Consider the following 18,056-nt stretch of genomic DNA (forward strand, 5'->3'; position numbering starts at 1 on the left):
ACTTCAGCTTACTTTGTTCCTAGCTTTCAGCGCTGATAGAAATGTAAATTCCTCTCAGAAAGTTCACACTCATAGTGTGAGCATCACAATCACAGTGTGATTCTATTTATATCTTTTATTAATATTTTCAAGTTGTTTTTCTACTCTAAAGAGAGGAAATAAAAGCAACAATGGCCAACACTCTAAACAAGCCACCTAGATCACTAAAAACTCTAGGGAGCTGGAGCTGGTTTACTAGTAGATTATTGCCCATTGGGTTGGCCATAGCTATGCCTATCAACCTTTGCTGTTGCACACTGCACCTTCTTTACATTCATTGTTGACTGAAGGCAGTATTGGTGTCTTAAGAGCCTCATCTCTAGGCTCTGAAATTCTCTTTTCTGCTGCTTTATGAGACCTCTTCAAGAAGAGCTATTTTGAACTGGGCCTGGATCTCAATGCACCTGTTTGTGTGGCTGCTTTGTCTTGATGGGTCAGCACGGCTTCTGAACCTGCAGGCTGCCTCCCAGTGCTTCCAAGAAGACCTACTTTCCTGATGTTGCTGCCTTACTTTTTCAAGCCTAGCTGTAATTCATCTGGTCCTGCCTTGCGTACCCTCCCATTTCCCACCAGTTACCAATATTTTTTTTCTGAATAGAGACACATTTGTTAAATTCCATTAAGCAAGTGTTCCTATGTTACTCTGACATGACAGTACGTACTCCCTGTGTTCTCAAATTCAAAATCCCAAATTTGAATTAAGATGAACAAACATATGTTATTTGTAAATAATTGTAAGATAATTTAAAGTTGAAGAGTCAAGTTAGCATACAAATAATTGTTATTATGCTGGAAATGGCTGTACTGAGAGGCATGCAGTCTTGTTCCTTAGAGCTGCAGCAGGAGACGATCTGATGTCAGAGTACCAATCCAGTCAGGCATTTGGTGATTGACTATTGTAGATAAGTGAGAAGCAATTGGAAGACAAAGTTAACAATTTCTTAAAATGATTCCAGGTGTTTATTCATTTATCAATTTTAGCTATAGAATTGCATTAAAGTCATTTCATTCAAAGTGAGCACATGCTGATTATAGCCTCCAAGGTTGGTGGCAGATTTCAGCAGCTTGAGGACACTACTTATTATTATAAAACCAGTTTCATTGAAAAATGTCTGTGTCTTTAAATGTTGCCTAGGACTGATTTCATGCTGTGACTATGGAATGAAGCATCTGTGACAGATATAGCCTCCAAATCCACACACACACACACACACACACCTGTCTGTCTGTCTGTCTGTCTATCATCTGTCTATCTGTCTATCATCTGTCTGTCTGTCTGTCTGTCTGTCTGTCTATCTAATCTTGTTGGAACACGGTCCAGGAATGAAACCTTGTGAGAACTCTGAGTGCTTGTGGAAACACTCCAGGAAAGCAAGACAAGAGTCCTGTGATTCCAGTTTCTTCAAAACATAGAACTCTTTCTGGAATATGTCTTTATGCTCCTCCCAGGAGTAGTGGATAGGAGTGAGTTTATTTCAGATTTATCAATATTGCTTGTGTTGTTATTCAATTGAATGTTGAAGCTATTCTATAAGCCTCTATGGAAAAACATGTTTTATTTCCCCCATGTGTTGCTTGTCCTTGTGAATGTATTCAGCTTAAACTCATGAGACATTTACTCATGTGACCTTTCTTAAACTTTGGAATACAAATTATCTATGGCTCTGATTAAAGTTTGATATTGCATGAGGCTTTAGTTCACCTCATTTATCGTCTCTATTCTCCTAGGTCCCATTGCCTCTAGAGTAGTAACAATATAAATATACATATTCATAAATATATGTATATAAATAATATTTATAATATTTTACAGAGATGAAATCTTATAGTATATGATATATATTTAAGCATTATAGTATATATGTGCATATATATATGAAGCATTTCATTGCATTATTATATTATCTTTCACAATGTCCCAGATACAATATCAGCATCACAGGTAAATCACTGAAAGCAAAAGAGAATAAAATATTTCTGGTAGACAGCCTGGGCAACAGAAGGATATCCAAGAGAAGTGCTGGTGAGTGTACTGTATTGATCGTGTGCCAGAAGACAGAGATCTTGAACCGACCAACAACTCATTGCAATGAACATTTGCAGGAAAGATGTATGGGCAAGAGGATATGCTTCATGACACACTGCAGCTCCCAAGGCCACAATAAGAAATGAATAAGTGGTGGAGAGGTGGGAAAGAAGGAAGATCGAAGTGTCTTTTACATTATTTTTATCTTTTCTTTGTTGCGGGGCTGCAAGGGTGGAGGGCAGACGTGGAAGGACTGGGAAATGAGTAGGATTGTGATGCATGATGTAAAATTATCAAAGAATCAATACAAGAATTGTGCTGATTATAATGTTGCTGGTATTAATAAAATGATACCTATAAAGACTAGACAATGTTCTTGAAGGTATGGGCTATATCATTTGATTTGGACATCAACATACAAGTAAGTATGATTGAAATCTCTGTCTGGTAATCCAGTCAAGTAAAGCAATGGCCACCAAATTTTACACCTTTTCTTCCTGTGGGCCTTTCACATCCGTTGTCTCCACTCTCTCCTGTCACTCCTCTCGCAAGGCTGCCCGCTCTTCTCCTAAATGTTAATGCTCTAATACTTTGTCCCCACACATTTGTTTAAGGGAACGCTCCTTTCATCTCCTTATCATTATTCACCCATGGAATCTGGCCCATCTTTCAAGACAGACAAAATGTTTTATTCCTAGGATTTCTTCTCTGATTATCCTTAAATTCAGCAGTGATTTCTGAAATAATTGTACCCTTTTTTATGTGACAGTTCAGAGTCTTACATTATTTTAAAGGAGAGAAAGAAATATGTCTGCAGAAGCATTTCAATTGTATTTTAATAAATAAAGCTTGCCTGAGAATTGGGAGGGTAAAACAGCCCCAATGGTCAGCGTGACAGTCAGTCAGTGGTAACACACACCTTTAATCCTATTAGCCACACCAGTTGCCATAGAAACTGGGTGGTGTATGCCTTTAATCCCAGTGATGTACACCTTTAATCCTGGAGCTAGAGAGTATTATAAAATGGGAGGAAATAGCTCTCAACACACAGTCTCATTCTGAGATTCCTGGAGGCAGGATTGCCATTTCGAACTGAGGTCAAGGTAAGAGCCAGTGGCTGATTGTTTTGCTTTTCGGGTCTTCAGGTTGAACCCCAGTTTCTCTCTCTGAGTTTTTATTAATTGTGCTTCATATATCATACACTTATTACCTTTTAAAATGCACTCAACATAATCAAACTACTGTCTTGCATTGCAAAAATCTTAAAATAAATTAAATTTTTACTGTCAATACAATTAGATATACTGAATTCTGTTGTTGTATTCTTGCTTGCTTCAGCTGAACACTCTTTCCTCCTATCTTGGGAAGACTCACACTTGTGAAAGCTACCTTTTATAACATGTGTATCATAGCAACTGCCCCAGTAAGTTCTGCATCAGTGGACCAGCCTAACCCTCTATGGCCGTGAAATACAGAGCCCATCTGCAGGTAGCACATATGAAAAGAATTCAGTGTCATTCAGGGTATAAAACCTGTCAGAAACTGCAGGTCAGGTCAGGATTTTCAGAGCACCTCCTTAATCCATTGCCATCAGAATGACATGAGTTCTCTAACCCTCCCTGTGCTGCTTGGCCATTTGCTGGTCAGTTTTTCCAGAGCAGATCCTTTCAGGACAGTAAACTGCAGGTTTCCCTTGTGTAGCATTTTGTGGAATAGCATCTAATGGTGGTCAGCAGGTGTAGGAAGTGACTGATGTCACCTGACTCCTCATGTTTTAACTTTGCAGAGTATTTGTTTGCAAATATTTCCTTGTTGAATACTCTGGTGAAAGACTGAATCGTACCATCAGAAGGCAGACATCACAGTTACTCAATCAAAATGTGCTAAGAAGTGACTAAGTAAATGAATATAATGATGAATATGTGATTTCACAATGTTCCATTAGTATACCAATATAACTTTATTTGGTGATTAGTAATAATTTTGATATACAAGATGCCCAAAAATGCTGTGAAACTACATTAGTATATTTGAGATCTCTAAAGAATTTTATAAGAAATAAATGTAAAAGCAAAACCATTAATTCTTCAAATATGTGTTATTTTTGTCTATAAGAAGATAGCAGAGCCGGGCGGTGGTGGCGCACGCCTTTAATCCCAGCACTCGGGAGGCAGAGGCAGGCGGATCTCTGAGTTCGAGGCCAGCCTGGTCTACAAGAGCTAGTTCCAGGACAGGAACCAAAAGCTCCGGAGAAACTCTGTCTCGACAATCAAACAAAAACAAAAAAAAAAAAAAAAAAAAAAGAAGATAGCAGAACCCATTAGTATAAAATAATGGAAATTTTATAGATTGTATGCTGATCCTAAAGTTCAAGAAATCAGACAACGTGGTAATTACATACCAATGCTTCCTGGTGCAGATCCAATCTAAGGGGGTACTAATGACTCCATTATTATGCGTACGCATAAGATATGATTGACAAGACATTTCTTGGCAACGATTCCCTTTTGGTGTTCTTAGAAGATACTAGACAGATAAAGGAGCTGTTCAATCATGTTCGAAAAGCAGCATTTACTGAAAAGGGTCTGCTAAATTTTTATCAGGTCTGAAAATATGAAAGACATTTTAAACAGACAAATGCAGCAATTGCCCAAATTGACGTGGCCAGCCAGAGAGTTGACAATGAAAGGCTTTCTGAGCAGACATCTCATAGAACCTCATGAAAAATAAAAGTCCCCAGTTCACATTTACCTCCAGCACTTAAATGCAAAGTTCCCATTTAAACCATGCCATATGTTCTCACTTTAAACTGCAGCCATGTTTCTAACGTCACCAGTTTCCCGCCTAGGTAGATGACTCTGTGCCACTCTTAATACTTCATTTTATGCTCACGTTTGACAGAGAATACACATACTTGGGATCCATGTGGAAGGGCAAAAGCTTTTTAAAATAGAAAGACATTCATTTACTTCTTACTGGCAGGTGGTAAGTGAAGGAACACTTAGACACTAATCTTAGATTAGACAGATCTGAGTTGGTATCGGTGCTAATAGAACTCAAGCTGTATGTAGTGTTCATACCCCAAATATGGTCTTTCAAATTGGGAGATAGCAATAGTAATGATTTCATAAAGTTGTGGTAGAAATAATCCATAGGCATCCTAATGATTAAGTATTTATAATTCCATTTAATTCTCACAAGAGCCTGAGAAAATCAGCTCTATTATACCCCCATTCTGATGAGGAGGAGAAGTAGGGGAAGGAGGAGAAGGAGGAGAAGAAGAAGCAGCACTAACAGGTAAGCTACAGCAAGCGTATAGATTGATGCAGGTATCTTGCTAAGCATGGGGTATTTGTATTTGTTATTTGAACAAAATAGGCATTCATTAAACATTATATTGTCTCTACAGCTAGGTGAATTTTTTACACTATTTTCTAAATTGTTCTCAACATACCTCTTGAACTATATGACCATCATCCCCTTGTGCAAATATTTACACTCAGAGTTGAAGTTAAGTGTTATATCTTGATCTAAAGGGGAAAGAAATCAAGTATATGTTTGAGAGTGAGCAATGAAAAATAATCTGTGTTATTTTACAGCAACTTTATCTTATTGCCTAATAATCTAGATAATTAAATTATAAAAGCAAATGAATCTGACATAGAGATAGATTGGTAATAAGAAGGAAAATAACATCTAGATGTAATTTATGTCACATATTTTAATCATATATACAGCATTGTGTAATTGACATTTGAGGCAAGATATAGTGCGTAATGGCAGGGAAAATTAGGAGCATGAAGCCAGTTTATCACATTACATTCACAGTGTGGAAGCAGAAAGGGAAAAGGAAATTGGTCAAGCTATACACCCTCAAGGCTACCCATGTGACATACTTCCTCCAACAAGCCTTTACCACCTTAAGGTTCTAAACCTTCTAAAACACCACCACTAGCTAGTAACCAAGTATTCCATCACATGTGCCTACACACATTCAACCACACCATAGTTTTATTGGCATGACACAACTCGTCATAACCAGGGTTATTATTATTTTATTTGTAACTAAGTAAAAGAATGCCCAATATGAAGGGAATCAATAAATAGGAGACCCCACTAAGTTGAGATAAGTATCAGAAACTAGGTGAATATGATATGAGCAGAGAAGGGCGGTAGAAGTCTTGTCTCCATTTCACATCGGCTGAGAGAGGGAAAGCATGCCTACAAAACACTTGAAGTTTGTGCTCAATTACCTCTGTGTCCTTAACATGTATGATACATGCAATTGACAGGAATTTTAGACTGACATTTTCTGACAGAAGCAAATTATATATACTCAACAAGAATGCTCTGTAATTCATTCTCTGATATGTTTGAATTGCCATTGATTGTAAAACGCACAGTCTATTTCAGAGATGTTAAAAAATAAAGAACAGTGTATCTTAAGATGGGTGGAAGATGATAAGAAAGCCAGTTTCTGCTTTAAAACTGTTCAGAAGCATTTGAGGTCACAGCACCACCACCAAACAACAACAGCAATAAGTTAATTTATCAAGTGAAAGGTGAGTGTTGCAGAGATATTAAAAAGGAATGAGAATTAAAAATCAATAAACTTTTTATTTATATCAATTTTTAAATTTTTTTTGTGCTATACATTTCTCTCTGCCCTCCTCCCTTCCTTTCCTCTTCCCTTCTACCCTCTTTCATAACCTCTGTGCTCCCAATTTACTCAGGGGATCTTGTTTTTTTCTCCTTCCTATTTAGATCCATGTATGTCTCTCTTAGGGTCTTTTTGTTGTCTGGGTTCTCTGAGGTTGTGAATTGTAAGCTGGTTTTTCTTTGCTTTATTTCTAAAAGCCACTTATAAGTGAGTACATATTATATTTGTCTTTCTGGGTCTGGGATGCCTCACTTAGTATGCTTTTTTTTCTAGATCCACTCATTTACCCACAAATTTCAAGATGTGGTTATTCTTTTTTAATTTAATTTTTTTAAAAAAAGAATACAAACTATTTTTTTCATTATACATGCCAATTCAAGATCCTGTTCCCTCCCATTCCTCCACATAACCCCTCCCCCACTCCACCCTTATCCACTATTCTGAGAGGGTTAGGAATATTGCTTTGGGGAAGGTTCAAGACCTATCTAGGCTTATCAAAGTATCCATACAAAAAGAATAGGTTTCCAAAAAGCCAGTACAAGCAGTAGGGATAAATCTTGATGCCACTGCTGGTGGCACCTCAGTCTTCCCCAGCTGTGCAACTGTCAGCCACATTCAGAGGGACTAGTTTGGTCCTATGCTTATTCCTTCCCAGTCCAGCTGGTGTTGGTTAGGTCCCATTAGTTTAGATAGATGGTTTCAGTGGGTAAACCCATCATGGTCTTGACCTCTTTGCTCATATTCTCATTCCTCCCACTCTTCAGCTGGACTTTGGGAGCTTAGTCCAGTGCTCTGATATTGGTCTCTGCCTCTGTTTCCACCAGTTGCTAGATGAAGGTTCTATGGCGATATTTAAGACATCTATAAGTCCGAATACAGGGCATGGCCAGTTCAGGAACCCTTTCTTCTATTGCTTAGGGTCTTCGCTGGAGCCATCTTTATGGATTCCTGAGAATTTCTCTAGTGCCAGGTTTCTTGCTAACCCCATAATGGCTTCCTCAACCAAGATATTTCTTCTCTTGCTCTTATCTCTGTCATTCCTCAACTATCCCATTCCCTCAAGTTCTCCTTGCTTCTCCCCCTTTCCCCTCATCTTCCCCTTCTACTCTTTCTTCTTCCTTACCCTATATTCTGAAATATATAAAGAATTCAAGAAATTATACATTAAATTTCTAAATAACCCAATTAAAATGGGATACAGAAGTAAACAGAGAATTCTCAACAGAAGAATCTCAAATGACTGAAAGACACTTAAGGAAGTGTTCAACATCCTTAGTCAAGTGTTCAACATCCTTAGCCATCAGGGAAATGTAAATCAAAACAACTTTGAGATATCATCTTACACCTGTCAGAATGGCTAAGATCAAAAACAGCAATGATAGCTTATGCTGGAGAGGATGTGGAGTAAGGGGAACACTCCTCCACTGCTGATAGGAATGCAAATGTGTACAACCACTTTGGAAATCATTATGGCTGTTTCTCAGAAAATTGGGAATCAGCCTACCTCAAGATCCAGCGATATCACTCTTGGGCATATACCAAAAATCTGCTCAATCATAATACAAAGACATTTGTTCAGCATTATTTTTAATAACCAGAAACTGGAAACAACCTAGGTACCCCTCAACTGAAGAATGAGTAAGGAAAATGAGGCACATTTACACATTACAGTACTACTTAGTGGTAAAAAACAATGACACCTTGAACTTTGCATGCAATTGGATGGAACTAGAAAACACCATCCTGAGTGAGATAACCCAGACCCAAAAAGATGAATATGGTATGTACTCACACAGTGGATACTAGCCATAAACAAAGGATATTGAGCCTATAGTTCATGATTCTAGAGAAGCTAAGTAACAAGGTGAGCCCTAAGAAAAACATATGTAGATCCACTTGGAATGTCAAAATAGACAAGACCACCTGTCATTATTCTTTACAAATGAGTAGTACTACATTGTATAAAATTTCTTTTTTTTTAATTTATTTATTTGTTAAGGATTTCTGCCTCGTCCCCACAACCGCTTCCCATTTTCCTCCCCCTCCCCCGATCAAGTCCCCCCCCTCATCTGCTCGAAGAGCAATCAGGGTTCCGTGACCTGTGGGAAGCCCAAGGACTGCCCACCTCTATCCAGGTCTCGTAAGGTGAGCATTCAAACTGCCTAGGCTCCCACAAACCCAGTACGTGCAGTAGGATCAAAAACCCACTGCAATTGTTCTTGAATTCTCAGTATTCCTCATTGTCCGCTATGTTCAGCTAGTCCGGATTTATCCCATATCCATTCTTCAATTGAGGGGCATCAAGGCTGTTTCCAGGTTCAGGCTATTACAAATAATGTTGCTACGAATACAATTGAGCACATGTTCTTGTGGTATGATTGAACATCCTTTGGGTATAAACTCAAAAGTGGTATTGTTGGGTCTTGAGGTTGGTTGTTTCCTAATTTTCTAAGAAATCACCATACTGATTTCCAAAGCAGTTGTACAAGTTTCCACTCTCATCAGCAATGCAGGAGTGTTCCCTTTTCCCCACAACCTCTCAAGCATAAGTTGTCATCAGTGTTTTTAATTTTGGTCATTCGAACAGGTATAAGATAGAATCGCAGAGTTGTTTTGATTTGCATTTCTCTGATGGCTAAGGGTGTTGAGCATTTCCTTAAGTGTCTTTCAGCCATTTTAGATTCCTCTGTTGAGAGTTCTCTGTTTAGGCCTGTACCTCATTTTTAAATTGGATTATTTGTTCTTTTGATGTCAAGTTTCTTGAGTTCTTTGTATATTTTGGAAATCAGTTCTCTGTCTGATATGGGGTTGATAAAGATCTTTTCCGATTCTGTAGGCTGTCATTTGTTTTGTTGACCTTATTCTTTGCTTTACAAAAGCTTTCAGTTTCAAGAGCTCCCATTTATTAATTGTTGCTCTCAGTGTCTATGCAACTGAGATTATATTTAGGAAGTGGTCTTCTGTGCCAATGTATTCAAGTGTACTTTCCATTTTCTCTTCTATGAGGTTCAGTGTGGTTGATTTTATGTTGAGGTTTTTTGATCCATTTTTTTTAGAAAGAAGCTAAAATATAAAATAAAATAAACAAAAGCATATTTCAACAAGTGGTGCTGGTATACCTGGATATTAACATGTAGAAGAATGAAAATAGATCCATAAGTACTACTATGCACAAAACTCAAGTACGGATGAATCAAAAGCAGTAAACTTCTAGTAAAGAGCCCAGGAATATAAAACTGTATGCTTACAGTGTACACACATATCCTAGGTGTGGGAGCCATGTATGCCCAGTTTCTATTTGGAGTAATTTCTGACTTAAAGAAGTCATTTGTGTTCAAGCTTGCCTGCTCTACTTTTTTTTTTAATGACCTTAAGGGCTATGGTAGACTTCTGATTTATCCATGAGAAAAGAACACTCTATCTAGTAAACAGTATACTGCTGATGACAAACCCCAGGAACACCAAGATAGAAAGTGAGGCTGCTTCCAAGCAGCAAGCACATGTTGAAGAGGAGGCTGCTCACTCAAGGACAGGAACGGTCTTGTGGTTAGATACTGACCGACCATCAGTGCTGTGCTTTGTTCTGCTTTTGTATATAAGCAAGTTCTGAAATAAACTCAGGGCTGTCTGGCTGCTGTGGCATGACCAGACAGCCCTCCCGATTCTATCCTGTCTTCTGTTTCTTCTGACTTTTCTTTGGCCTCAAATCCCCTTTCCAGGAATTCTAGCTGACTTTGTAGGAATGGACTCTTACAGGTGGTATCCAATGTGGGGCTTTTACAACTCGAAAAGCTGGAGCTGACAGTTACTGTGAACAAATGTTAACTTTTAAAAGTTGCTCTGTTTGACCCTCTGTTCTACATTCTTTTCAGGTAGGAGGGAAGGCAACTGTTTCAAGATAGACACCTATTTTCACAAATATCTTGGACTAACATCCCATAATTCAAGGTTGCAAATCTTGGAATATCATCTGACAAAAGGCCTAAAATCAAGATTGTAAGAATTTCTCCAGCTCTCTCCAAGTCCTAACTTCAAGACTGCAAAGTCTCTTCTGACTCACTACCTGGTGCTTAGTTTTTACTATAAGAAGAGGTCAGATCTAGTAATGCTGTGTGATGGAGGAAGGTCATTGGCTAATAAAGGAACTGCCTTGGCCCATTTTATTGGTTAGGACATAGGTAGGTGGAGTAAACAGAACAAAACGCTGGGAGGAAGAGGAAGTGAGGTCAGTCTCGACCGCTCTGCTCTGGGAGCAGACGCCTGAGAGAGACGCCATGCCCTGCTCCCGGGATGAAGCTCCGATCCAGGATGGATATAGGCTAGAATCTTCCTGGTAAGCGCACCTTGGGGTGCTATACACAGATGATTAGAAATGGGCTAAATTAATATGTGAGAATTAGCCTAGAAGAGAATGGGCCAAGCAGTGATTAAAAGGATACAGTGTCCGTGTAATTATTTTGGGGCATAAGCTAGCCGAGCAGGCGGCCGGGGTGCTGGGGGAACACAGCCCCGCCGCCCCTTATTACTACAGCTGTGCGTGAAAAGAAAGGATGTGTGGAGCCTGGATAACAAGCTTGTATTGGATGGTTAGTTCTGAAACATTTATAGGGGAAGCATAAAGGAAAATAAAAACCATTCAAGTTTTTTTTTAATCCCATTTTTTGTCACCTGTACAGAGCTATATAATCAACAAACATTAAGCAGCTGTAATGTGCCAGATTCTAAATAATAAGTAATACACTATCACGTGGAACAGACAAAATTAAGAGACAATCACAATATATCAGTCACCGTGAATGTGATTGGTTGAGCAACTATTAGTTGCCAGGTACTATGTAAGTAACCCATTATATCTTGTATGTAAGAACAGAAGTTTATTTTAGAAATAAGAAACCATGAAACTCAGTGATGTGGAGATTTCTTTGCACCTTTTTAAAAATACCGTTAAAAATGGAATTTGTACTTATGGTATTTCATTGACTACCTAAATTTTTTTCTTCTTTTTTTTATTAATTAAATTTATTTCCAGCTTCCCTTCCTCCTCCAGTTCCCCCAACCCACTTCTCCTCTGCCCACCCCTCAAGCCTCATCCCTGTTTTTGTTCTAATCAATATTTCCACTTCCTCCCCTCCTCCCACTTCCCTCCTGTTCCCCCCACACCCCTACACCCTCCAATCCCAAGAGAGGGCAAGGCACCCTGCCCTGTGAAAAGTCCAAGGCCCTCCCCGCCACATCTAGGCCTAGGAAGGTATGCATCCAAAGAAAATAGGATGCCAAAAAGCCAGCACATACAGTGGAGAAAAATCCCAGTGCCACTACCATTGGCCCCCCAGTCCACCCCAATTGTCAGCCACATTCAGAGGGTCCAGTTTGATCCCATGCTCGTTTAGGCCCAGTCCAGCTGGAGCTGGTGAGCTTCCATTAGCTCAGGCATACTGTCTCAGTGGATGAACCAACCCCTTGTGGTCCTGACTTTCTTGCTCATATTCTTCCTCCTTACATCTTCAACTCGACCTTGGGAGCTCAGTCCAGTGATCTGATGTGAGTCTCTGTATCTAACTCCATGGTAATATTCAAGATAGTCATCAGTCTGACTAAGGGAAAAGGCCAGTTCAGGCACCCTCTCCTCTACTGGCCAGGGTCCTAGCTGGGGTCATCCCCATGGACTCCTGGAAACCCTTCCAGAGTCAAGCCACTTACCAACCCCAAAATGGCTCCCTCAATTAAGATCTCTTCTTCCCTGCTCCCATATCCGTCCTTCCTCCATTTCAACGATCCTACACCCCCAAGCTCTCCCCAGACTTCCCCTTCTCCCCTTTTTCTTCCCCTCTCCTCTTCCCCCAACTCCCATGCTCCCAACTTTTGCCTGGTGATCTTGTCTGCTTCCAATTTCCAGGAGGATCTATATATGTTTTTCTTTGGGTTCACCTTGATTACTTGGCTTCTCTAGGATGGCGAACTATAGGCTCAATGTCCTTTGTTTATGGCTAGAATCCACTAATGAGTGAGTATATACCATATTCATATTTTTGGGTCTGGGTTATCTCACTCAGGATAGTGTTTTCTACTTCCATCCATTTGCACGCAAAATTCAAGATGCATTGACTACCTAAATTATGCAAAGACATAACTATACAGCAAGGAAGATTAAGGAAAATGAATTTGGGTCCCTTCCTGCACTTAGGTGTGTAGTATTCTCTTCAATTATCTCTTTCCCTTAAAGCCTGTGCTTAAATATATTAAAAAAAAACCCTTTCCTAATAAACTTTACTTAAAATAAGAAAGTTACATTTTCGTATTAAGTAAAACATACTGAGTAATGAAATTTCAAGTCAATAACTTACCCTAATCCTGACATAGAATTTGGTCAATGTTATTTTAACTAAGGCATGACAAACCAATGCTGATAAAACTGGGTGCTTATAATACCTTATTAATGCATATCTTGAGGTGGACTACATTGTAGTCACACGATTATGGATGATTCTGTCGTCTCCAAAGGCATGGGTGACAAAATCTTGCTTGTAAGTCTGTGGTGTTTGAAATCTAAGAAGTGAGGTCTTAGCCAGGCATGGTGGCACACACCTTTGATCCCAGGACTCAGGAGGCAGAGACAGGCAGATCTCTGTGAGTTTGAGGTTAGCTTGGTCTACAAATTCTAGGACAAGTTGGCTCTTCAACAGAGAAATCCTGTTTCAAAAACAAAACAAAACAAAAAAATAAGAAAAAGGAGAGAAAAGAAAATGAAATGAAAAGGAAGTGAGGTCTTGAAGGAGGGGATAGTCACTGGGACTGCACCCTTGAAGGAGATGTGGACTAGATAGCTCTTAGGTGTGCAGTGTTCTCCTTGCTTCCTAGTTATCGTGAGTGAGCAGCTTCTTTCAGTACATTCTCACTGTGCATTTGCCTTGCCACAGGCCAAAATGTTACAAGTCCAAATGCCCTTGTTCTGAACCCTCCAAAGTTGAGCTGAAATAAACCTTCCTGTCTTTGATTGCCTTAGGAACTGTGTGAATGCTTCAGAAAGCTGACCAACATGACAGTTTTATCCTAAAGTTGTCTCTCTCTGTGTGTATCACAAGTCCATGGTAAAACAAGCTTGGCTAACAAGCCCCACTGTATGGCTAAGAAGTTGATATTCCAAGCTCTCTGCCTGCTCTTCCATCCTAAGGGCAGAAATAGGCAGCACACAGCTGAGTCTTTCCACGCTCTACCATCTGGACCAGAGTCCTCAAACCCCCAGCTTAGCCTGGAGATGCAACCCATGTTGTCACCCACAGCAAGTCAAGTGCGGAGTGCTCTGAGCCCTTTCAGACAGAAGTTACCAAGCAAATTTTACTGTTACCATTCCCTCCTAAATGTGCATAAAACAATCATTGCCGCTGGAAATGAAGCACAGTCAACAAAGAAATGGCTTGTTCTTTAGGTCTGAGGATGCGTTTCTCGCGAGGAAGGGATTTCTTTTCCTGTACTTCACTGAGAGTACTGTTAATATTCAAAAATACTACATATGCAAGTCAACAATATTGTTGTGGGGTATTTGTACACTGTGTGAAGATGCATTGCTGTGACTGGTATAATAAAAAGCTGAATAGCCTATAGCTAGTCAGGGGGGATAGGTGGGACTTCCGGACAGAGAGCGGCAGAGGACATAATCAAGGTGAACAGGAGATGCCATCAAGGTTAAGAGCATTGCCCACTCTTCCAAAGGTTTTGAGTTCAATTCCCAGCAACCACATGGTGGCTCACAATCATCTGTAATGAGGTCTGGTGCCCTCTTCTGGCCTTCAGGCATACACACAGAAAGAATATTGTATACATAATAAATAAATATTTTAAAAAAAAGACATGGAAAGAGTCAGACACACAGAATGGGTTCCATTCTGTGTTTTAAGGGTCAAAATATGCTATGTTGTTAATCCTACCACAGCTTAACGGCATATTTGAAGCAAACTTTAATTGAATACTCGCTAGATTGATGGACTCTCTGACCAGGGCCATCTCTGGTTTCCAGAGATTGGCCCTGAGTCATGGTTTGCAGGGCAAATTTACATCCTGTTGTGTTTCTTGCCCGTGAACCTCCTGCCTGCATGTAATCAACCACAACTGGAGAAGTTGGGTCAAACAGACTTGTTTAGGGGAGTTAACAATATGTGGCTCATTGTCTTACATAAATAACATCCTCCAGCCTTGCAGGAACTCTCTGTCCTTCCGGAAGGGGCTTACAGATCAGGGAGTGTTTGTGCATGGATCTCTTAGGCACAGTAATGAAGACTCAAACACAGCTTCGGTCCCACAGTGCTTCTGATTCTGTTACTTTTGGTAGTTGTGATAAAGTAACTTGAACTGAAAGCAACTCAGGGAAGGGGGAATTTGTGATTAGTGTTCCCGAGTGGGGCTCCATAGTGATGGGGAAGGCATGACAGGAGGAAGTCTGAATAATAAGCTGTGGATCTCAGTCTGTCACAAGGAGAGAGAGAGAGAGAGAGAGAGAGAGAGAGAGAGAGAGAGAGAAAGGGGAGGGGGAGGAGGGGGAGAGGGAGGGGGAGGGGAGAAGAGGGAGGGAGAGAGAGAGAAAGGGGAGGGGGAGGAGGGGGAGGGGAGAGGAGGGAGGGAGAGAGAAAGGGGAGGGGGGGAGGGGGAGGTGAGAGGAGGGAGGGAGAGAGAGAAAGGGGAGGGGGAGGAGGAGGAGAGAGGGAGAGAGAGAAAGAGAGAGAGAGAGAAAGGGAAGGGGGAGGAGGGGGAGAGGGAGGGGGAGGGGAGAGGAGGGAGAGAGAGAGAAAGGGGAGGGGGAGGAGGGGGAGAGGGAGGGGGAGGGGAGAGGAGGGAGAGAGAGAGAAAGGGGAGGGGGAGGAGGGGGAGAGGGAAGGGGAGGGGAGAGGAGGGAGGGAGGGAGAGAGAGAGAGAGAGAGAGAAAGTGCAATTGGAGTAATGCTACTGCCTTTCAAAGTTCATCTCCAGTGACCTATTTCCTCAAGTAAGGAAACGCCTCCTAAAGCTTTTATAATCTCCCCAAACAGCATTACCAACTGGAAATCAAATTTTCAAATATATGAGTCTCTGGAGGACATTGGTTGTTCAGCCCTCTATGCTCCACACCATGGTAATCTCAACATGTAAAATGCATTTTGTCTAATTTTAAAATTTTCCATAGTGTTTAACAGTCTCAATATTGTGCAAACCTGCAAAGTCTCTTCTGAAACTAAAGGTAGTCCTCTTACCCCCTTTAAAAGTAAGCAACAAAACATAACAAAAAATACGTTATTTCTAACATATAGTTTAAAGGACTGCAGAATATACATTTCCTTCCTTAAAGAGATAGTGAAGAAATACTGGACCAAAGCAAGACTGAAATCCTGTAGCTCCACATTCTGTGTCCGGGACTCCGTTCTTCCAGTTTCACTATCTGCAACAGAGCCTTTTCTTTTGAGCTGGTTTCATCTCTTGGAATTAGCATCACCTGGTATATTCTTGGCTTTGCATCGTCTACATCTTGGGATTTCTCCCACTGTGGGCTTCACCTTCCCAGCTTCTCACAATGGCTGATCAGGGCCTCTGCTCAGTGATGTTGGTGCTGACACATGCTGGCCGGTCTTAGCAACCCTCTGAAACAAAAGAGGAAGGATCCCGGTTCCCCTCACTCTTGTGTCTTTCATGCCTGCCTCTAGTGTCAATAGCTTCTGGACAGCACTGCCAAGCTCATCTGCCAGCTCAGGGCACATCCTCAGCTTTTCAACCCAATTAGTTTTTCTTTGTTGAAGTGACTTTTTTCTGTTTTTCCTCTAAGAGCAAACCACCACTTAGGATTTCTCCTCTCAAAATTGGAAGCCTAGTTGGGTATTGTCTTGCCCTCAGGGTTTTGTACTATCTCAGTCCAGAGCACAAGCCTCTCTCTCTTTTTTTTTCTGTGGTATGTCTTTATTTCTTCACGTTTACAGTGTTTTCTACCTGTTTTTACATTTTTTTATATTCTGTTTTTAAATCTACTGGGTCCTCTGTTCAAGAGTTAATTTCTGTCACTCTTTTCAACTTGGTTAACCCTTTCCTCAGTCTGTGTGTATTAATTTAACCCTTGATTCCCATGGGAAATTTTCAGAAACAGCTCTTTTTATCAGGGAGTGTTCTTAAAAGGAATTGCCTTGTTTAAATATAGTGTCTTAAACCTGCTTTTGATGTGCAGAGCCTTTAATGATATTGAGTCACAATTTAAATGAAGTTGAATTTTATTAACAGGCTGAAGAAATTTTATAGAAATTGAGGGCAGAAGTTTTTGCTCAGATCTTGCCCACAGAAATCATTGGAGAAATCTGATAAAGATATAGATAGATATATAGATATAGAGACATACAATTAAAGGACTGTCCATGACACTGCACATAAACCATATTGAAGAACCACTTATGTTTGAATCCCAAGGGGACAATTGTTTAGGTAGGCATCCATGGTTTTCTTTTCTTTTCTTTTCTTTTTTTTATTGAGAAAAGAAGAAAAAAAAACATAAACAAAAAACAAGTTTCCACCTCCTCCCAGCCTCCCATTTCCCGCCCCCTCCTCCCACCCTTCTCCCCCTCCTCCCACCCTTCTCCCCCTCCTCCCACCCTTCTCCCCCTCCCACCCCTCATCTCCCCCTCCCTCTCCAGTCCACAGAGCAGTCCGGGTTCCCTGCCCTATGGTAAGTCCTAGGTCCTCCCCACTCCGTCCATATCTAGGAAGGTGAACATCCAAACTGGCTAGGCTCCCACAAAGCCAGCACATTAAGTAGGATCAAAACCCTGTGCCATTGTCCTTGGCGTCTCATCAGCCCTCATTGTTCGCCATGCTCAGAGAGTCCGGTTTTATCCCATGCTTTTTCGTTCACAGTCCAGCTGGCCTTGGTGAGCTCCCAGTAGATCAGCTCCACTGTCTCAGTGGGTGGGTGCACGCCTCGTGGTCCCGACTTCTTTGCTCATGTTCTCCCTCCTTCTGCTCCTCATTGGGACCTTGACCCAAAAAGATGAACATGGGATGTACTCGCTCATAATTGGTTTCTAGCCATAAATAAGGGCCACGGAGTCTACAGTAGGTGAACCTAAAGAAGCTAAGTAAGAAGGTGAACCCAAGGAAAAACATATAGTTATCCTCTTGGCTAAGGGAAGTAGACAAAATTGCCGGGGAGAAAATTGGGATCTTGGGGGTGGGGTGGGATGGGTGTAAGGGGAGATGGGGAGAGAAAAGGTAGAAGGGAAGGAGGGGGGACTTGGGGAAACAGGAGAATTGGGATAAAGGAAAGGTGGATAGGGGAGCACGGAACCACAATTCTTAGTTAAGGGAGCCACTTTAGGGTGGGCAAGA

This window comes from Microtus oregoni, unplaced genomic scaffold (genome assembly GCF_018167655.1).
Source record: "Microtus oregoni isolate MIOR12 unplaced genomic scaffold, Mior012 000017F_ref0000208, whole genome shotgun sequence".
Lineage (NCBI taxonomy): Eukaryota > Metazoa > Chordata > Mammalia > Rodentia > Cricetidae > Microtus > Microtus oregoni.